This window comes from Pithys albifrons, chromosome 4 (genome assembly GCF_047495875.1).
Source record: "Pithys albifrons albifrons isolate INPA30051 chromosome 4, PitAlb_v1, whole genome shotgun sequence".
NCBI classification, from domain to species: domain Eukaryota; kingdom Metazoa; phylum Chordata; class Aves; order Passeriformes; family Thamnophilidae; genus Pithys; species Pithys albifrons.
Genome location: NC_092461.1, coordinates 49,328,571 through 49,350,803, shown reverse-complemented (window position 1 = coordinate 49,350,803; position 22,233 = coordinate 49,328,571). Strand labels below are relative to the sequence as shown.

The 22,233-nt window shown below is 45.1% G+C and overlaps 1 protein-coding gene across 1 annotated transcript in view; it reads right to left on the bottom strand.

Annotated features, from left to right (window-relative positions):
* The window catches only part of NCALD (neurocalcin delta), a 55,532-nt gene extending 43,274 nt beyond the window's left edge, over positions 1-12,258 (bottom strand). The window contains exon 1 of the mRNA XM_071554058.1: positions 12,130-12,258. The gene's annotated coding sequence lies outside the window, so the exon portion shown is untranslated. The remainder of the gene's footprint in view (positions 1-12,129) is intronic.
* Between the last annotated feature and the right edge of the window lie 9,975 nt (positions 12,259-22,233).

Sequence of the window (22,233 nt, the reverse complement as noted above, 5' to 3'; positions counted from 1 at the left end):
TAGGAATTTAAGAAACCTTTTGCTTTTATCTGATGCTTCTTGGAAAAAAAATCCACTTGTATTCATATTTGTGAAAAAAGTATTTCCTGTTGTTGAGCTTTCTTTTGAAAGATATATTTCTGTTTCACTACTGAGAGCAGTTGTGGAGCTATAAATCCACAGCAGGCTGTGCAAGACAGATCTTTAATTATACCTATCCTTCCATGAGTTCACTGGGAGCCAAGTGCTCAGGGCTAATAAGGATTAAAACATATTCAATGACTCTGAAAAAACATCACAATGCTAGTCTTCCTAAATCTCCTATATTATTAGGAGCAATATAAGCAGCCCCTGATCACAAGTGAAAGGGGAAAGCTTTATGCTTTCATCACGCAGTCATGCCCAAGTTGTGCTTTACTACAAGCTGGGATCCTGCCTTGCTAAAACCCCACTGTTCAAAAGTTTACAGCCAATATCCTCATGATCTGCAGGACTTCGATGTAAATCTGCAAATAATATCAGACTTCCGTGTGATGGCTTCAGTGAAGCACCTGCCAAGACACTGTAGTTGTGGTCACATTCATCCAACCAGGACAGCCACAGACACTAAGTGATTTGCTTGTGGCTGCAAGTGAATCCATGGAGGGGTTTCAATGAGGCCCTCCACCTAAATAGTCCCAGTGACACATTTTCCCATCTACCAAGCGACATAGCCTACCTCCGCTTGGCATCTGATAAATGAGCTGCATTTCTAGCATGTAGGAAGATGTAAGGCAAGTCCCATCCCACTGCTGTATGACCAGTGATGTCTCCAAAGACAGGAGGCTGCTGCACCAGAACAGAGGCATGGGCAGCTGGACCTGACTGGGAAATCCAAGGAAAGTGGGAAACACTTCACGTCTAACTGAGGAAGTAATTAAAACCTACCTCAAAATCTGCAGGCAAGGAGATAGGTGTTTCAAACTCTACTGACATCGTGCTCCAATGTCAAAACCATTAAGGTTGAAACCAAGAAAACTAAAAGCTCTGGTAGAAAACTGCAGTCAGATACCTCCTTTGCTTTTGACGTCTTTCAACCCTCAAGTTTCATAAAAGGAGCAAGCACCTGGACTCACTTTGCTCTTTGCAGAGCAAAACATGAAATACTGGGCAGTGCTGTGTGGCAGAGGCAGCGCTGTGCATGGGGCTGGGCAGCCCCCCAGGGATCTGTGTGGGGCACTGTGCAGTGCACAGTGCTCACTTTAGGCAAGGAAGGTTTTAGAAATGAGATATTAGGCATGACGCAGCATTAGAAAAGTGGATCATATTGGTCTCTCATTCAGAACGTTAATACAGATAATAGCAATTTACTCATTCTGCAGAAATTGCAGCGCAGAAGGGGTGTAGTACTGGATACTGACCTCTGAAATTTTCACATCTGAAAAATAAATGGATTGCAAACTAGAAAAGTATTTAAACTGAACACACAGGGGGAAGTGTGTGTACCAAGGAACAACATGAATTCAGCAGTAAACCCACACTCTTTAAAGAGTCACATCAACAGTGTACCTGATAATGTCCCTCTATACAGGTAGATGAGTAGGAAGCCTGTTTCTCTGTAGAACAAAGGTTTTTCTTTATCCTTCTTTCCAGCTATGTTTATTACTTCCTTCACTTTGGTCCTGTTAGAGCCCCACTGCTTTGTTTGACAGACTAGAGCTGCCAGCCTTTTTGTCATCCTCCAGTGGACTGATTTCCTGCTGGTGGCCACAGCAAGAGCTTGAAGCTCATGAGCTGTACCTAGACTTGGGCTTCAGAAAAAACCCCAATTTTCTGTTCTTAAGGCTCTCTTTTTCCCCTCCAGGATTCTCACCCAGTTATGCATGATGACATTTACTACATCATCTGTGACTATGAAGTAAATGCATTTGGGTGCATTCCTCAGCATGGGGGCCAACTGGAACAGAAGTTCCCTCAGCCATGCTATTGAACTCCACACCCTCCTCAAGAGTGACTGTGTGCAATTTACCCCATGGAACAGGCCCAGTGGCACAGGTTTGGAGGATATGAATTGGCCAAGACCTAACTGGGACACAGACCCCTCCAGACCAAGACCAGTTTCTAATACTGAGCTCTGGTTGCTGGGGTTGCTCCCTTTTTCATGTAGTATGGACACAGACAGCAGTTGTAGTACAGAAACAGCCATTATCACAGGAAACTGGATAGCTTGTCACCTCTTTGAATGTTAATGCCAAAATAAGAAATACTAAGGCTTGGGGGAAACAAACTCATACCTAGTGGGAGATATTGAGAGCGGATTATGAACTAGATCCAATAATCTGGGACATGGCCTGCAACTGGCCTTGGGCTCAGTGATGGGCTTTCTGGGGCTCTGAAGAGACTTCAGGACATTTGCATACCAAGGAGCTAGACTGGATGCAAAGGAAGACAAAATATCTCTGTGAGGGCTCAGTCCTTGTATCCCCATATTGGTAGGCTTGACTCTTGCACCCCAAATGCCAGTCCCTGTGGACTCAACCTCTACCTGCACTATGCAAGCCTGGTGCTAGGATTATTCCTGGCCTCAGACCAGAGAGAGGGCTCTGGTTCAGCTCTCTAGCACCCCATACTTGGACAGCAGCATCTGTCCAATAAGCATGTGACTCACTATGGCTCTGGGGATTTCCACAAAGAGGCACCTGCTGCTGGCTCTGGTGGGTTCTGCTTACATGCAGCCAGGAGCAGCTCATCCTCATCCATCCACAAGGGCCACAGGAGAGCTGGCTGATCTCCAGTGAGGGCAGTGAGAATGAGATGCTCTTCTGCTCCTGCTCATTGCTTGGGCGCCTGACCAGCCACAGTGAAGGTGAACTGCTGGGATGTGGTGACAGCAAGCTGCTGCCATGAGCATTTAGTTTTTAATTCCTCCCAGGGCTTCTTTTCTACCATCCCTCCTACAGCCTCAGGGGAAGTCTGCTGGCACCCATTTCTGGAGCTCAGGGTGTTTGTGTTTGGCTGCATGCCTAGCTGTGAAGGATGAGTGAGGGGTGTCCCTAGCCAGCACTGGTGGCTGCTGTCAGGAAGCCCCTCAAGAGCAGCTGCTTTCCCAGGACAACTTTCAAGAATGGGACAAACAAGGGCTGGAGCTGCATCTTGGCTCTGTGGGATTTGCCTGTCACAGGTCCTGGGGCCAGGCTACCTTGAGCTTATTTTTCCCAAAGCACCCCTTCCTTCTCCTTCAAAGGAGCATCCACCAGCAGGAGATGCTTCTGGTCAAGTTGAGCTACAAAAAAGCTGGAGAGCATGCTGTCTGAAAGGAACCTTCCCACCTCACTGCCCATGAGCATATCTGCCTGTAGCTGGAATCTGAACATTCAGACGTGTTCAGGCTTTCCATTCGAAAGAAAAATAATAAATGTTTCTCTGCAAGAGCAGCTTCAAGCTGTGCAAGCCTGAAGCTTGCCCCCAAGAAGCACTGCTGGAGGCTACCAGGAAGGAATTACCAGGCTCATCACTGAGGAAGCAAAATTGCCTGCAAGACTGAAATACTCCTTGTTGTAGACACAGGAACATGCAGCTGTCCCACTCGGGCTGCAGATCTCCTCCTCTCCCTACTCAAGCCATTCCTGTGCTGAAAAATGTTATTTTGGGAAAGAGATGAATAACGAGAACAGCACTGTAAAAGCATGGGGAATTCAGCAAACAAAAGAAAAGCTGCTATTTTTGAAAATGTCTCAAATTGGTAACCATGGTTTGTTTTAACTCTTTAACTCCCAGCTGCCTCTCCACCACCCTGTTTGGTGTGCCATCCACAAGCACAGCGGGAGAAGCACACAGGAAAGGTGTGCTCTACTACAGACTCTCAGTACTGGAGCAATGCCATGGCCTGCTAATAACCGGCACATCGTGAACTAATAGTGAAATACACTTCAGTTTCTAATCAGACACTCTGCATTGACGTGGGGGTTTCTGCAAGGGTCCAAAGCTTTAACAAAAAGAGCAAAAGTCAGACAAGCAGTCACCCTGCTTCCATCACCTTTTGTCCCCCTGAAAGAATTGTATTTTTCTAACTGAACAATCACAAGCATTATGTGTTCATGGTTAGTGGAGGGGTCTGACCCTGCACTGCAGCTCACTGCCTCTGGTTCTCAGAGAAAAGGCCATTGCTGCAAGAAAAGAAAATGAATCTGCCAAGGTTGCAGATCCAGGTAAACAGTATAAACTTACCTTAAATGAATTCACCAAGACCCCCATGGAGCTGGTGTGGAGCATATTATATTGCTGTTTCCTCAACTTTCATTTACTCTTGCCACTAGTGCAACCAGATCTGCAAGGTCTCTTTGCAGCCCTGGTCAGTGCTGGCATAACTCTCCTGCCTCCAGCATCCTGTGCCAAGGAAAGCCATGGGTGACGTCTGGACCACCACTGCAGGCAGCTCTGCAGTTCCTCCTGACGAAAGCAACCAGACACCTTCCCTTGTGGGCTAAAACCTAGCAGAAGAGAGTCAAAGTAGGAAACAAATGCGGTGGAGCCACTGCCCTGATGAGGCTGGAAAAAGAACGACTGAAGTGTGAGTTCATGTTTTCAGTTCCTAAAGTGATCTTGTTCTGCATGTGGACCAGAACTCTCATGGATGCCACACAGCCAGCAGCAGGGACAGGGATTGTTCTTTTACAGGCAATCTCACTTTTGAATTGTCAGAAAAGAGTTAATTTTGTTTCAGAAAGAAGACCCTAAACACTGCTCCCTGGATTTTCCTTTCCAAGAGAAGTATGAGAAAATAAAAACTCCATTTTTTGTTCAGAAAGAGTTCCTCTTTGCATTACCCCTGACCTTCCCAAGTCCCATCACTTCTGCCTTTCACTAAGCTCTGCTTCTCAGCTTTTGCCTTAGTGGTGACAAGGGGAACATCCTTCGCAGGAGTCACTCAGCTCCTTCATCAATCTCTGACAGTAGAAGCAAAGCAAAACAGAAGTTCCCACTACCAAGCAGCTCTTCAACAACATGAAGACCAGGGAGTCCCACACAGACCTCAGAGCTCTGTAACTGGTTTAATATCATGTGCCATGAAACATTACATGCCTTGCAACTCACATTGGGGATTTTGATTAAGGAAACCTTCCAATATGGCAAGGAAGAGCTGTGAATTCTGATAATATTCTCTATTTTTATCAGTAAAGTGACTGAAAATGAAGGGTGAAGTGAAATAATTGAAAGTGAAAGCTGTATGCTGTGTCAAATCAGCAATAATGCTCAAGCAAGAGAAGAACGTGGCTAGACTTAAAGATGTATCCTTGGCCAGCTGTAATTCTGCACTCTTCTTTTTCACATCAGCCTGTGAAATAAGTCTACAAAAATGCAGGGTACCTTTCCGATGGGATGGTTTCAGTTGGGTCAGAATGACTTCATGTGGAAAGGCTCACACAAGATAAACAGCCATGAATAGGACACTTAACAGACAGGTCCAGAGGACAACAGACAGTGCTTCTGCTGAGATATAATTGCTCTAATTGGACCTGGGCTGGGTAGGATGGTAAGGCTAAAGAGGACTTTGCAATCATGCTGCCATTCTGTACAAAAGAATACTGTTGTGATAGGAAGCACATAGCAGTTGTGGAAATAATCAACGGCTTTTTGCTCGCTTCCCCCTGGTATCTTGGATTTGTGACTAGGAACATGCACATAACATGAGCAGAATATTTTCTTTAAAGATTCTTGGGGCTGAATTTTTTCATTAAGTCTCTTTGAGTGTTATTCAGCCTAAGTTAGGCACTTCAAATGAGCTGGATCCACTGTCTGTTTTCAGTCCTGGAGGAGACGCAGAAAGGTTGTGTGAGGCATAATCAGAAGCTCTATCTCTCTGCTCTAGGAGCAAGGGAATTTGATAAGGAAAGAAACTAACTCTGACCTTCCTCAGCTGTAACTTGTCTTCTCTCAAGTGATAGCCTCTAAACCACCTGGTCTGTTTGTCTAATAAAACCTCCATAAACATAACCTTACGTGTCTCCAAAACCTGACCTCTTCCACAATACGAGAATAAGCATGAAACTATTAAAGAAAAAGTCTCTGTCCAGTAGCAGGTACTGCACAAGGGCTGACTGTGCAGTGTTCCTCCATTCCTACTTTGAACCAGTGCCCAGAGAGAGTAGCCCTGTAAGCCAGTGTTACATCACACAGCAGCTAAACAACAGGGCACTACTGCTAACGTAGGGAGCATATTTCACTCTCCTGACTCCTTCACATATCTCTGTTTCACATGTCTTGTCTGGCTTGTTCTGCAGATGCCCAGGGACATGGGGCAGTGCTGTGAGAGGTCCCTCAATGGGCAGACACAGCAGTGCAGAAACAATGACAGCAGGCTGTCCTGGCTGCATCCTGCCAGGAGCCCATCAGTTCTGCCAAGGGCTCTCCTTCCCACCTTGTCCCATACCTCCTGGTCCACCATGCCCCTGTGGCTAGACAGCCTGGCTCTGGCCCCATGCTCTTGACAATGAAATTCAGCACACGGCTAAGAGGCTTTGTGACACATGTGGCAGGTATAAACCTGTCTCAAAGCCTTTCAGCTCCCATGTGCAGACAAAGCTGGTTGAAATGCTGCCTTCTGCTCCTCTGCAGTTTTTAAGTAAATGTGCTTTCTAAGGGTGTGATGCTCAGGAACTGTTCATGCCCCACCTGCCAACCAGCACTTGTACTCCAGGTGAGACCACTTGTCCCTGAAGAGCCAAGCTAGCTTACTGCACCATCCCTAGCAGAAATAGTCATCTGCAGTGATGCCCTGCAGCTCCTGCCCTGTGCTCACATTGCAAATACCACAAAAAGCTTGCAAGATGTGCAAAATATAAGCGATGTGTCAGATGTTCTTCCCAGCACCCAGGAAAAATAACAGGGCTGGGGGCAAGTGGGTGCAGGAAGGTGGCCCTCGGCAGACATAGGAAAACAGTCTCAATCCTCAGAGTGCACTGTGGGTGACAGTGTCCCTGAGTCACTGGGAACCATGTCACCAGCCAGACCATTTATCCATGCAGTCCTGGGTTCACAGGTCCACACTTCTTTTCCTGTGCTGACATTTCCTCTAGAGTAGTACTGTGACTGTCTCTCAGCAGGACTGTGACAGATGTATGGAGACATCAAAGCTTCAAGTATGTCCCATGCTCAATTTCTGCCTCCTCCCAGCACTGGCTTTGCTTTATGCATCCCAGGCTTGGTTCCCCACAGGGACCTGCCCAATACACAAACAAGGTGGAGGGAAAAACTGGCTGAGGATGATGCTCTCCGAAAAAGTGTCAGTCTCAGACAAAAGTGGATGGGATTCAACAACACAAGCCCAACTAAAAGAGGCATGATCTGTTTGTTTCTAGCTAGTATGTCTATGATAAGCCAAAGAGTAAGTAACAAGAATAGTAAAAAACATAAGGATTTACATCAGTGAGCTTTATACAGCTAAAACTTTGCACAACACTGTGAACATGTACGTTGAAAAATCTTGAATTACAAACGAAGAGAAACAGAGCTAAACCGAGACCCATCCCCAGCACTCTGCTGTTAAAGGAGGCACTGCTGGGAATTTCAGGTGCTGAGCAAATTAAAACCAGCATTTCAGACCAAACAACAAGCTTCTTGGCTTTTCTGCATGTAAATCAGATCCTTACATTATCTCAGTGTCATTTTGTGGCTGAAAGCAATTCAGCAGCTATCAGCACAGCCAGACTGAAACTCAGCAGAACAGGATCTGAGCGCTTCAGCTCTTAATGATCAGATGTTTCTGTGGAAATGAATCTTACGAAAAAATGAAGTTCGGCAGAAAGTTGACAGCATGTGCAGACCACAGAAGGGAGAGGAACTTTACAACTCAGCCTTCACATTTTCCACCTATAGGATTTCAACATTTGCTGAAGTTGTAGTGAGGGCAGCTTCTTCACGGTGCTCCCTCTGGGAAATATCACATTCAGCAATTCCTGAATTACAGTTTCTAATTATATTTTCATACAGTAATGCTGTCTGAAATGCAAATTTGATGACAGAATAATTCGATCCATATAAAATAATTACAAAATTACTGTTCCTCAAACCTCAACTCACACTCTCTCCCATTTAACAAGATAAATTTAACACCAGTGAAAGTACAGCCAAAAAATAGTCTATTTTTTAAACTGTTATCTGACCATAACTGTCTGCATAGATTTTGGCTCACCATGAAAGATTATTTCTAAAATATGATTACCAAAAACATTCCAGAGTTAGGATTTTTGTTTCTTTAGCTTGGAACCAACAGCCAGGTCAGCTTCTGGTTTGCATTCAGATTACCCTATGCATGGCATCTGTATTTAATTGGAAAAGTAACTGTTGGTTAAAATGCCAAATATCTAGTGCAGCTCAGCTACCATTTAAACTAGTTGTTGCTAATGTTGATGCATTAAATTAGCACAATGTAATGATTTTTAGCAGAGCGGGAACCAATTTCAGTAATTGTAACCAACAAATGAGTAATTTAAGATTCTAAAATTCCATGCTGAAACATTAGTTCCCACTGTCTGACAATTGCCTCCTTGTCCAGAGGATTTTATACCCTCCACAAATATCATCTAGGTAGTATAGCCAGAACCTTTAAAATGACGGGAAAAATCACATTCCATTTGAAGAAATTCAAGAAGTGTTCTGCATTGCAAGGCTTTTTTAGGTTTTATTATGATTCTAGCCTAAATTTAGATTGCCATTGCCCATCAACTCAACCAGATCAAGGTAGAGCACACTAAAGACTCAAGTGTGTTGTTATTATTATGAAGCAAGAGGCATCAACAGCTCCCATGTGTTTCTAATTTCCCTTCTGTAGCCAGTTGTGTGAGAAGGGATTTGAGATCTCAGTCCTACTTTTTGCCAAGGTTTCTCCTTAGGTGAAGTGCTCCAATTCCTCAAGAACTGCTGGTCTGCTCGTCCTTTGCCGTGGACATGGAGACTGTCAGAAGAGATAATTTCCTCTTTGGGTGTGTCAAAGGGAGTGACATTTGCAAACAACACGAAGGATGATGGGAGGTATGAGGGTCAGTCTAGCATCCCTAGAAGAAGGTGGAATGTTGCCAAGCCCATGTGCATCTCATACTTTTCCCCTTTATGTCAGAAGTTTTTGAGTTCAAGTAATCTGGGATTGTCATGGTTGTGGTGTTAGGCAGAAGGTGAGGGATGGGTTGCAGCCACCTTTCCCCTCTCTCAGTGGTGGGAAGAAACCTACAGACTTTGTTCTTTTCTCATAGTGGGTGAAACTGTGGCAGGGCACAGACAGCAGGATGCTTAGCATTACCCTGCCTGGCAACCTCATACACTCCCAAGGTAAAGTCCCAGTGCTTGTCAAAAGGTTTGGTACAAAGATATTCACTGACCAGCAAAAACAAGAGCTTTAAATCATGAAGTAGAGGCGCACCTCTCCAGGATAACTCTCACATACCTTTCCCTGCCCTTCTCCTGAGAAGGGACCTGTGCCTTCTCCAGGTGCAGACTATGGTGCTGTCTGTGTGTCTGCCTGCCCAGAGCTTATTCATCCCCATCTCCTGGACTGACCGTCATGCCCAAAGCCCCCAAAGACTCATCAAGAGGGAACAGAGGTGTCACTTTGCATGCATTCGAGAAAAAGGGTAAACGCCTGTGTTACAGCAATGCTCCTCTCTTGGCACACTTCAGGTAATTTTTCAGGAAGCTCTTGATCCTTCCTTCAGTAAGCACTATACAGTCAAGAGTGCCATATGACCCAGGAGAGGGGCAGAAATCCCGGGGAGTGCCCGGGGTGCAAGGACTCCATGTGCACAGCAGGACGCACCCCTGTGCAACCTCAGTGGCACCCACCAGCTTCCCCTCTAATATTGTCTCTCAGATCTCTTGCCACAACATGTCTGTGACCCTTCCAATAAAACATGGAGCAGTGTATCTTCCTCCTCTGTCAGGTCAAAGAAGAATCTTTTGAAGACTTGCTCAATACCACTAAAGCAGGATTAAGTTCATTCTATCAGAGATGAGGACCCTATTTTAAAAATATTTCTAATGAATACCTCTTGAGCAAAAGTTGAATAAATTATTTTTCCTCTTGTAGGTGTTTTCAAGGCATCAAATGCTACAGGACACTGTATTCAACTCTAAATGAAAGAGGATAAGCCCCAGTAGACAGAGCATCATTGCCACACTGATGACTCAAGTCAAACCTGGCAGATGACTGCAGCTATACATGGATTCAGACTCTTCAAATGTGAGTGTGAATGACTTTTCTTGAATGGCAGGTGCCACTCAGCTCAAATCTGTCCCCATGCTCCATGCCTCAGTCCCTTGCTGGACTTGCCCCACCAGTATAAGCTGGTGAGCAAGCAGACCTCAGAGGGTGATGGGTAGCATGGACCACCTCTCCCTGCCCTTTCCTCCTACCCTGCCAACCAGAGTCTGGGGGAATTCACATATAGGTGGAGTGGGATGGACTGACATCGGATGAAACACAGCTCCCTTCATTGGCTGCGGGGCAGCCATGCCCAGCTTAGCCCAAGTGGGTCACCTGGGCAAGGACACCGAGAGCCCCACTTGTCTGTGGGAAAGCTGCACATAGGGTGCTATAGCACCTCCTCACAGAGACTGCAAGGCTCATGTAAACCTTAGTTAGAGTCACCCATGAGGAGTCAGTCAAGATTTCTCATGCACTGATGCAGCAGCATCAGGTGAAGAATTTAATACAGAAAAATTGTAATATCTCAGCCCCCCCAAACACTGATGTTTTAGGCACGAGAACTGATGAGATAATGCCAAGTGAAATGGTTTAAAGATTTCAGATCCATTTACCCTTGTTGCTCTGCTAAGAATGTCAAATGCAGTGAAATCCAGAGCATTAAGCCATAATTTTCCTTAGCGAAGTGCCTTCAGTTTTAATGTCTGTCTTGGCTGCCTTTCTGAAACAATTACTTATGCTTCATTGGATAACATTAGGATAATTTTAATAGAATTTTTTTTAAACTTTTACTGCTCTGTGTTTTAAATTGTTTTGTAGCTCCATGATCATTTCAGACAGGCAGCTGTTTTAACAAGAATCATTACCATTATCAATAAACCCTTTGAACTTTGAGAGGAAGGGAAAAGGAGTATATAATTAGAGAAGATAAGAACGATGTAACATACTTTTCCAGGAAACAACGCACACGATGCTTCAGCTGTAATCTGTTCTTAAAATGAATCTATATGTTCCCACACAAACAAACAGCCTGTGGCACTAAAGGAGCTCTGGGATCTCCTTCCCCACAATAGCCACCTCTGAGTAAGTGCAATACAGAAACAGACTCAAACTCCCTCCTGTTTTTACAAAAAGACCCAAATAGCATTTCATTTTTCAATCACTGTGATGATTGAAAAATCATGCTGCTCACACTGCAGTTCTGTTTTTAGCTATTCTAACTGGTCTCAATGCACAATAAAAAAAAAGGGGGAAAAAGAAAAGCTCTGTCTGTGCGTGTGAGAAAAAGGGTAAAAGCTGTGTCACAGCAATGCTGCTCTCTTGGCATATTTCAGATAATTTTTCAGGAAGCTCTTGATCCTTCCTCTGTAAACACTACACAGTCAAGAGTGCCGCGTGCCCCGGGAGGGAGGCAGAAAGCCCGGGGAGCGCGCGGGGTTCAGCGACTCCGTGTGAACAAAGATGATTTAAATGCTCGAACTTTGAGAGTTGGATTTTAAGCAATTCCTGGCTGTGTTGACTGCGGGCTTCCCCCTCACTGAATACACTGGATACAAAACCTCCTGCATTGGGCAGCATTAAAAAACAAGTTCCCATACAGGTATAAAAAAGCTGTCGGGATGCCGAAATCAACACAATACCTAAACATCATTTCTTTTAACTCCCAAATGCATTAGCCTAGGATTACTTGTGTTCATTTATATTCCTAAAGTGTCAAATGAGAACAATATAATTTTATTCTCCTTTCATGGATCATTAATCTAAATTTAACTCCGTTTTGGTGTCTGCTCTCAGAATTATTAACTGGAAGCTGCTTTGCGTTTATCTGATAGTGCTGGGTTTGTTCATCAAGGCAAACTTCCAGCCAAAACAAACAAGTGAAAAAAATACCAGTCACGATAAGCTGCTTTCTATTCTAATTTTTTTAAGGGGGAAAAAAAATCCAAACCTGATGAGAATGAAAAGCAAATGGTTACCTCACAGTGCAGAAATGCAAGTTTTTAATAGTCCATGCTCTGAGAATCAGCAGCGGCGGCGGCGGCGGCGGCGGTCGGGATGACTCCAGCATCCACCGGGTTCTCACAAGGCTTTGACTGCGCGGCCGGGACCGCAGGCTCAGCCTCCAGCTGACGTCAAGGCGGCCGTCACATGGCCAGGCGCAGGCCCAGGGAGCACCGGTTGTCCTGGCAACCCCAGCACTGCTCCGAAATTATTTCAATAGGTCATCTGTCATACTGCGCGCACATTGGAGCCATCACGGGCGCCCGGACAACCCAAACACTACGGGCTTGCTGGAGCTGGTCGCGCCGGGGGCTGGTCCCATCGCCGATGCTCTCTTAACACTGTCCCCGTAAGAACACTTCTCTCTTTCTCTTCCTCTTGCATTCCCAACCTCCAGCGGAAAACGAGAACCCATTATACACCTGGTTTGCCCAAGGAAAAAAGCACAAGTGCTGCCCTCCAAGTATGCTGGGGCATCTCAGTGACATGCAGCTCAATGGTGTGCTGAGCTAGCTAAAATTAGGGTCTTTCTAAATGACACACAGCTGAAGTTTTATTCATAGCCACAGAGACACATTCTTGATCACCAACATCTCTGGCCAGATTTGGGGTGGGCAGCAGTGGTCCTTGCTGAAGTGATGTGGGGTAGCAGCCATGCAGGGCTATGGGCTGGTCCCAGAGCTGTCTGGTCAGCTTGGCCTCATGTCCCTGAGCCTCAGTACCTGGTCCCTCTGCTAGTCTGCCCATGATGCTTCTCCAGCTCCTCCCAGCAAAACATTCTGGAAAGGGGACAAAGCAGTGTCTGTTTCCACCTGGTTCCAACTCAATTCTGCAGCTTTATCGTGCAGGGAGAGACACAATGCCAGTGCCTCTGATTTCCTTCTATCTCTAGTTAAAATCCATTCCTTCCTTAAAATTTCCTTTTTTTCCCTCTCTGCACTTGGCCTTACCAGAGCCCCACAACACATACAAACACCAGGACAGGACACAGAAGATGCTGGAGAAGGGAAAGAGTCACATACAAGAAGCAGGGGGGAAAAAAAAGTGTCAGTAACAAGAAAATATTCCTGTGCTCATCTGAGTCAGTGGTGGTTACTGACTTGTTCCCAGGACATGAAGTACCAGGAACCAGCCTCAATATGTTGCTCTGGTAAAGGTGCAAGCAGATGTAAAGTTGCAATGGGATCTGCTAATGCCAATACTGGAGCATCCTTGGCCAAAATTGGCTTTGGCCCCCTTGCAACAGCAGAAAAGAAAATAGTAGAAATGAAAGTATAATTTGAGATGGGTCATAAAGGGGTTCTGGGGAGGCTTCCCCATATGCAAAACAGTGGGAGAATGGAGGGTACATGGGACTGATGGGCAGTGGGAGGACCACTGAGTTCTATTGCCTTCCTCTGCATCTCTCTCCTGATTGTGAGAGCAGCAGGCATTCAGGTTATTTAGCTCAACATCATGTCTGGATGATGGTTTGAGAACTGTGTGAACAGCGGAGCTCAGAGGGTTGTGATCAGTGGCACAGGGTCTGGCTGAACTCCTGTAGCTCATGGTGTTCCCCAAGGGTCAATATTGTATCCAGTATTGTCTAATTCTTCATCAGTGACTTTGATAAAGGGACAGATGCCTTGTCAGCAAGTTTGTTGATGATAAAAAGCTGAAAGGAGTGGCTGATACCCCAGAGTGTTGTGCTGCTATTTAGGAAGGCCTTGACAGGTTGGAGAGATGGGCAGAGCTTGTGAAATTCAATGAAGACAAGTACAGGGTTCGGCACCTGGGGAGGAATAACCCCACACACCAGCATGGATTGGGATCTGATCTGCTGGGAAGCAGGTCTGTGGAGAAGGACCGGGGAGTCTTAGTGGAAAACAAGCTGTCTGTGAGCTAGCAGTACCCTTGTGGACAAGAAGGCCAAGGGTGTCCTGGGGTGATCCTGCTCCTCTACGCAGCCCTAATGAGGCTGCATCTGAAGCTGTGTCCAGTTCTGGGCTCCTCAGTGCAAGAGAGATGTGGAGGTCCTGGAGCAGCTCAAGCGAAGGGATACAGAAATGATTAGGGGACTGGAGCACTTCAGTTAAGAAAAAAGACTGAAGGAGCTGGGCCTGTTTAGCCTGGAGAAGGGGAGTATGAAAGGGCAGATACTCATTGTATATAAGTGTCTGAAGGGAGAGTGTCAGGAGGATGGAGCCAGGATCTTCTTGGTGCTGGACCGTGGGATGAGAGGCAATGGGAAGAAAGTGATGCACAGGAAATCCACCTGTACATGAGGAAGAACTTCTTTACTGTGAGAATGACAGAGAACTGGAACACGCTACCCAGAGAGGTTATGTAGTCTCCTTCTTTGGAGATACTAAAAAGCCTTCTGGACACAAACCCGAGTAATGTGCTCTGTGGTACCCTGCTTGAGCAGGGAGGTTGGACTAGATGACCTCCAGTGTTCCCTTCCAACCTGACCCATTCTGTGACTGCGATCAACAACGGCCAGTGATGGTTTATGCAGCATTTAGTGAGAAGTGCATCTCAATCCAGCACAGCTTATAAACCAGCTCTCCAGTATGGGCACTGTGCTGGGGCTTTCCAGGGCAGTTGGTATTAGAGGGCAAAGACCTCTGAAATCCTGAGCTGCTTCCTGGGTCCCAGTGCAAAGCAGTGATGAGGGCTCAAAGAGTTATTACAATAGAATAAGGCAGCCCCCACTGTCTAAAATTCATGCCTCAAAAAGAAAATACTCACAATTAGCTGGGAAACCTGTGGCTGTTTAACAGAACAAGAATAATGCAATGAATTTTAAAAACCCCACTGATTACTACATGTGTTGCACATAATCCCACATATTATTCCAATAAAGAAGGCTTAAACTTCATGTCAACACCCACTAATAAAATTGTATCATAACATACAGATGTAGTTTTTCACTTAATGGCAAGGTTTGTACAATAGTACATAAAGTTTGGGTTTGAAGTTTAAAAAGGTATCCCTCAACACTACATAGCACATTCCTTCTGTTGGTCTGATAAAAATGTGTGCACCTGGGAGAGATTTTAATGTTTTTGATTCTTATAGAAGCCTTTTCATGAAAGTGGACAGTACAACATGTGCATTTTAATGGTCACAAAACATTTCAATAGCCATTTTGCTGATGCCCTAAAGGGCTGGCAGAGATGGCCAGGCAGGGTCATAGAATCATAGAGTGGTTCAGGTTGGAAGGGACCTTAAAGATCATCCAATCCCCTTGCCATAAGCAGGAACACCTTCCACTAGACCAGGTAGATCAAAGCCCCATCCAGCCTAGCCTTGAACAGTTTCAGGGACAGTGCATCCACAGCTTCTCTGGGCAAACTTTTTCAGTGCCTCTCTACCCTCACAGTAAAGAATTTTTTCCTAATAGCTAATCTAAACCTGACCTCCTTCAATTTAAAGCCTTTACCCCTTGTCCAGTCACTACATGCTCTTGTAAAAAATCCCTCTCCATCTTTCTTGTAGCCCCCATAAGGTACTGGAAGGTTGCTCTAAGGTCTCCCTGGAGCCTTCTCTTATCCAGGCTGAACAACCTCAGTTCTCACAGCCCCTTGGGGACCTGCTTTACTCCATGTAAGTCTGGTCTCCACACTTACAGACATGGGTGTGCAGAGCATGTTCATCCTCTGGTATAAAAGTAATCCTTTCACTCACCCTTACAGGATATTTCTGCTGCAGCACGAGAACTGGAAGGAATTTTTAAACCATGCATGGTGTTTCTAGGGGCATACTAATTATATACTGAGATGGTTGTAATTTTCAGCCAGTTGAAAGATGTTAAGTGAAAAAAAATGGCCAGTGCTCTGAAGAACATACAATAATGGCAGTGTAAATTTGGATGGTCCCCATTCTCACAGCTTGGCAGAGGTTTCCTGCACTTCCCCAGTGATGAAGGTTGGGGATGGCTCCTCCACAGGGAGATTTTCTGTGTTTCTCACTGAAATGCCTACTTCTTCCCAGCACTTGCTGTAACTCTCGAAGCTTTCCAGGACTAGGATCAAAGGAAACCTTACACCATGCAGACAGATGGAGAAATGAAAGCAATGGCATCTGTCCCTCAGAAAGCCAAAGTATCTTGCTAGAAGTGGCAGAAAAACTTATATTCCCCGAATGAGCTTAATTTTTCTACAGTAAAGCCCCCAGAATCAAAACAATTTCCTCTGTAGTTGCAATCAACCAAGTGAGCTCAAAACTATGAAACATGGGCACTGTCTTGAAAAATGCAAAGATACTTTATGTGGAGTCCTGGGAGTCCTTGATAAAAAACTCAACATTAACTATGAACTCACAGCCCAGAAAGTGTCAATCATGTCCTGAGGTGCATCAAAAGCAGCTTGAACAGCAAGTTGAGGGAGGTGATTCTCTCCCTCTGCTCTTGTAGGACCCTATCTGGAGTACTGTATGCAGTTTTAGGGTCCCCAACATAAGAAGGACATGAAAATGCTGGATTAAGTCCAGAGGTGGGCCAAGAACTTAATAAGAAGACTGAAGCATCTCTCCTAGAAAGACAGGCTGAGAAAGTTGGGGCTGCTCAGTCTGGAGAAGAGAAGGTTGCGTGGAGAACTCATAGCAACCTTCCAGTATCTGAAGGGAGCCCACAGAGAAGTCAGAGAGGGACTCCTCATCAGGAACAGTAGTGACAGGACAAGGGGTAATGGGTGCAAACTGAAAGAGGGGAAATTTAGCCTGGATATTAGGAAGAAATTCTTTACTGTGAGCGTGGTGAGACACTGGAACAGGTTGTTCAGGGAGATTGTGGATGTTACAAACCTGGTGATGTTCAAGTCCAGGTTGCATAGGGCCTTGAGCAACCTGATCTAGTGAGAGGTGTCCCTGCCCATGGCAGGGGTGGTTGAGACTAGATGTTCTTTGGGGTCCCTTCCAACCCTTAACATTCTATGATTTAAAAGCTGAAGCTTGCTGAGAAACAAATGCATTGCATCCATCTGGGACCATGATACAAAGGCACTCCCTCCTTCCACTACAAGAACATGATGCCTCATGGGGAAAGATTTCTGACCTGATTTGGGACCACCTCCATCCCTCCCACTTCTCCGAGTCTTGGGTCCATGGAGGGCACTACTAGGGAACGTGGGTTGGCTCCCTCTTCCTTAGAGGAGGGACTGCCAGAACTTCACTGACTGCAGCATAGTATGTTACATGTATCATAATATACACATAGATATCTCTAATACCTAAACCTATAACACACATGTATCAGAACCTATGTTATAACTTACACACAAATACAGTACTGCAAGGTAGGACACAATCCAGCTTTTTCTCCTGCACTTCTTTTGGCTCTACGGAGCTAACAATAGATAACATTTGTTTGCCCATAAAATGGAAGACACACAGAGAGCAGAAACTCTATATGGGTTGATCTTTGAACCCACAGGACTAGATCTTCTCTGGTGTCAGTCCTCACTCTCAGGAAGAAGCCACATCCATGCAAGCAGCTGAGAATCTACTCTTGGCTTTCCTCTTATCAAAACAACACTTTGAAAATGTTTCATGTTGAAATCTTCCCTCAAATATCCATGACTTTTTACTGTTTTTAAAAATAGAAGGAAGAAAAAAGGCAAGTAGGCATGATTTTAATGTAATAAATATACATGTAAAGAACAAACCACATGTGTTTTACTGGCCTCTGCAGCTTGCTGTTTTAGAGAGTGGCTAATGTTTCTATTGGCATCAGTTGCATAGATAAACAAGAGACAGAAACAGGGCTCAGCAAAGTTGTCATGTTGACTTTTGTTCTTGTAGAAAAACAACATGGAAAAAACCCCACAGGAAAAGACATTTTAGTTTTGATACAGCTGGCATGGCACTACAAGCACAGGGGGTTTGAAACAAAAACAAGACAAGAAGGTGGTTTAGCCCACCCCATGCACTGACGGTGGCTCAGTGAAAGGGTTATTGTTTGAGTTAAATCAGGTGGAAGATGATTTCCCAGGAATGTAGCACTGTAGCACTGTAAGAAGATCCTATGCTCTCCATATATCTGTCATGGCTCTTTACTGTCATGGCCACTGATTCCTGTTCCCAGGGTGAGTGAATGATTCCACTTTCCAAAGCAGTAATTTTTGTTTCCCATACAGCACCAGTGGCTTTGGGGATTCCCCCTGCATCCTTCCTAGCAGTGAGAAGAGATACCAGACTGAAGCTCTGGGAGGGTATAAGCATCAGTAGGAAGGACCTGTTCCCAAACAAAGACCTTTGATGTGGGTTGCTGAGGGGTGGGGAAGAGCTCTTGCAGTGTGAATTGCCTTTTTGTGATATATTTTGTAGAAGGATCACTTGGTCTGCAGCAAATGACATTTGAGTCTAAATAATGTCATCATCTATCCTTAGGCAGCATTGCATTGTTTTTGTTCCTGCTAAGATATGCAATACCTTCTCACATGATATTTTAAAACTTTAGCTTGCACTTGGTATCTCACAGGAGCTGATCACTTATGGGGCTTGTGCATTCCTCCTGCACCTTGTACCCTATGCCAATGTCTCCACATCTTCTCCTTTCTCTATTCATTCTCCTGGTTTTCGTTTGCAATGCGCTCACCTTCTAACTTGGTTAGATGTAAAAACCATAAGTAAGATGAAACTCACTTTCTGTCACCTTGCACATCTTCCAGGACTACATCTACTCTGTCAAGACTCATTCCCTGGCCCAGAGACCAGGTCACAACACAACTGGAGCCTGCAGCAAGAGCCTCTCCCCCAAGAGGGTGATCTTACCCCTTTCTCACTGTTATGAAGGACCTCAAGTCTGTGCTGTCCCCCAAACCACAGCCAGGAGAGTGAGAGAAGTTGAGGTTGGCCACCATGACATTTAGCCTCTAAGCAGTAGCAAGTGTGTGGGATTGGAATCAACTTTGCAGGAATCCCACCTCAGTGGCACAGAAATATCAGGAGAGAAGCTCAGAAACTGAAGAGACTAGATAAAAACCAAAATATTCTTAGCTGGAAAAAAAAAGTCCCATAATCTAGTGACCACAATCAGTGCCTCCTAAGGGACCAGCCAGAAGACTGATTTTGCTGCTGCATATGGATGTCTTTCCGTTAGTTGATGCACTTGAGCTGGATGCATTTATCTGGTGGCCAAACTGAAAGAACACGGGGGAAAGTAACTTGGATCAAACAAGAATTGATTACTTGGTAACATGGAGGGAAAAAATGCACTTTGGAACAAAGAAAGCTTTTAGAGCATTAAAACAAGCCAAGCATATTTGCGAAAAAAAGTTCTTCATCTGTAGTGGGACTTCAACAAAGACCTGTGTGGGCAGGAGGAATCACTATTGCTTGCCTTGTTGGTGATCACCCTCCCTCATCCTTGGGGCCTGTTTGGCTAAGAAGCCCAGACCCTCCCTCTCCTCTCAAATTCTGATATTTTTATGGTTTAACTTAACCTAGCTCATTTGGGCTGAATTTGTTGATTGCTTCCAATGACCAAAAGCAGCACTTTCTGGAGAACAATTGATTTACCAATTTTTCATCCAGACTGAAATGCTTCAGGTAATGAATTACCCCCCCAGCCCTCTTGCCAGGATCTCTGTAGTCTCACAATAACATTTTCTAACTGTCTGTGTCTCCTCCTTACTGTGTGGAAGTCATATCTGAACTGCAGAGATACTAAGATCCTGACCCAATATCATCTACGCACATGGATAACCTTATGCTGGCTGGGATGTTACATGTGTGCTTAAGTATTTGCTGGATGAGAGCCCAAGTGACTGACAGCATTGTGAAAACCAACCATGCACACAGTGATAGCAAGTGCAGAAAAACAAAGAAAGAAGATAGAAATACCCTTTTGCTCTCAAAGAAATCTTTCTCCAATAAGGAGAAAGAAACAGAAATCAGTAACAGGAATTCAGTCATATGTATTTTAGTCCCACCTATATTAAAAAGGAACTTTTCCAGTTTTTCAAAAACTCTTTGCAGTGTTAATCACATTTAACAAATTTCAAATGTTTTTACTTTTCTCTTATTTTTTTCCTGTGCTTTCCCTCCCTCTTTTTATTCCCCCTTTCCTTGAGTTGCTGCTATCCACTTCTGTGCAGTTTATCTAATCTGAGTAGCTGCTAGTATTTAATTTATAATAGCAAATCACCAGCCTGCAGTCTCACATGGAAAGTATATATCACACTCCTGTTAAATATACCAGTGTGTGAATAGCCTGTTTTATAAAAAAATGAATTTCAGCACATCTTTGACATGTGTTTCACTGTCCACTCAGTGGGCACAATGAGAGTGTGACATTTTTCTACCTTCACGGAAACACAGTGGTACCAGCACTTCCCATGGCCGGCCCCCTGCTCACTGAGCCCCAGGTTGCCACTCAGGCATTATCTTCTACAGGGAAAATCTCACCTGGGTTGAATTGGGACACAATAAACAACTCCCTCTGCTTGAATTCTCTGCCAGTTCTGATCAGGACATCCCTGTGTCCCTCCCAGTCACGCAGTGCCTCCCCGGCAGCTAGTCTCTGCTCCTCAACACTAGACGGGTAAAGTCTAAATCACCACCTTTGCCTGGCTTTTTATCAGTGGGCAGGCAGGGTTCAGAGTGGAATGGAAGGTCAGTTCAGAAGAATGCTCTGGAGTTTTGCTCTCGGGAATGGAACTCACTATCCTTGCATACATTGTTACACAGCATCTCTGGCAGACACTTCCTTAACTTGTTTCTCCACAGATAATATGGAAAGGTTTCCTAGTGTCAGTAGCTGCTGAAGAGATAGGAATGAAAGCATTTTTGGCATCTGTTTTCTGACTTACACTAAACGTCTTTGCCCTTTCCTTGATCACTACACTTTCCCCCCTTTTTCCTTTGATACCCAAAAGGTAAGTGGTGATAAATTTGTCACACACTTCCTAAATACGGGAGTAGAAGCCAGAGAAGCTATTGTGCTGAGACGTGGACTATCCCTGCTACTGCAGCAGCCACTCTGCCCAAGCTGAGAGGAAGCACCCAGCTGTGCCTGAGCAGCAGCTCTGGCGGCAGTGGCCAACTGCATTCCTTTGACATTCCACTTCTCACTTTTGCCTTTTCAATCACCTGCTGCAAGCACCTGCCTGTGTCCCTCACCTTGCTGTGAGAAGGAGGGGTGTGTGGATGCCAGTTAGGCATATCCCTACAGTGCAAGCTTGCAGCAATTGCCCAAAGGCAAGTGCATGTGTTGTTTTCATACAGAATGCCCTGTAGCAGCCCTGTAACAGCCTGGTACTGCAACAAGAGGAGGGCACAGAGCAGTGGGAGTGATTATCACATGGTCAGGCCTCTGTGGCAGCAACAAAACCGAAAGATGTCAATCTCTGAGGAGAGGAGAGCAAAATAGCCTCTGTCTCATCATCCTCCATTCCTTCCCCACAGATGATGACAAACACATGAATATGGTTTACATGGAAAAAAAATTCACCAAAACCAAGTGAGGAAGGTAGCCACACTCAGACAATGGTTGCTGCAGAGCACAAGTAAGACAGAGTTGGCAACTGCCTGTCAGAAACACATAGAAATACCATCCCTGCCTCCCCCCAAAAAAAAACACCCCAACCTCGGAACAGCCAAATTCTGTAAGATCCAGTTACCAATACTGCTGCATTTACTGCTCTCATCTGTCTTTAACAGGAACTAAGAACTATGTAATCCTATGAGTAAAGGGCCTCATTGTGTGAAGTACCTTCCTGTCCTTTGTAGACATGACCCTATCGAGCCACAACAGATGTCCCTGAATTCTTCGTAGAGAGTGAAAACTAAGGCTGTTTTCCCACGTTATCTCCGAGTGGGATAGCGCAAGCCGCCCAGCTGTGCTAAATCCCAGCAACCAAACTCATCAAAACAAAACAAACCAAACCGGAACAAACGTGAAGCTGTAACTGTAACAAGAGGGACATGACTTCAGCAAGCCAGATGACAAGCCACGGCTGGACACTGCAGACCCAGCCCTCACCTCCATTGCCTCACCAGTGTTGTCAAGGGCAGCATTTTCCAGTGTATGTAACTGTGGTTTTTTCTTCAGAAGGTGAATGTTACCCAGCTGTTTGAAAATGACTTCTAGGCTATAA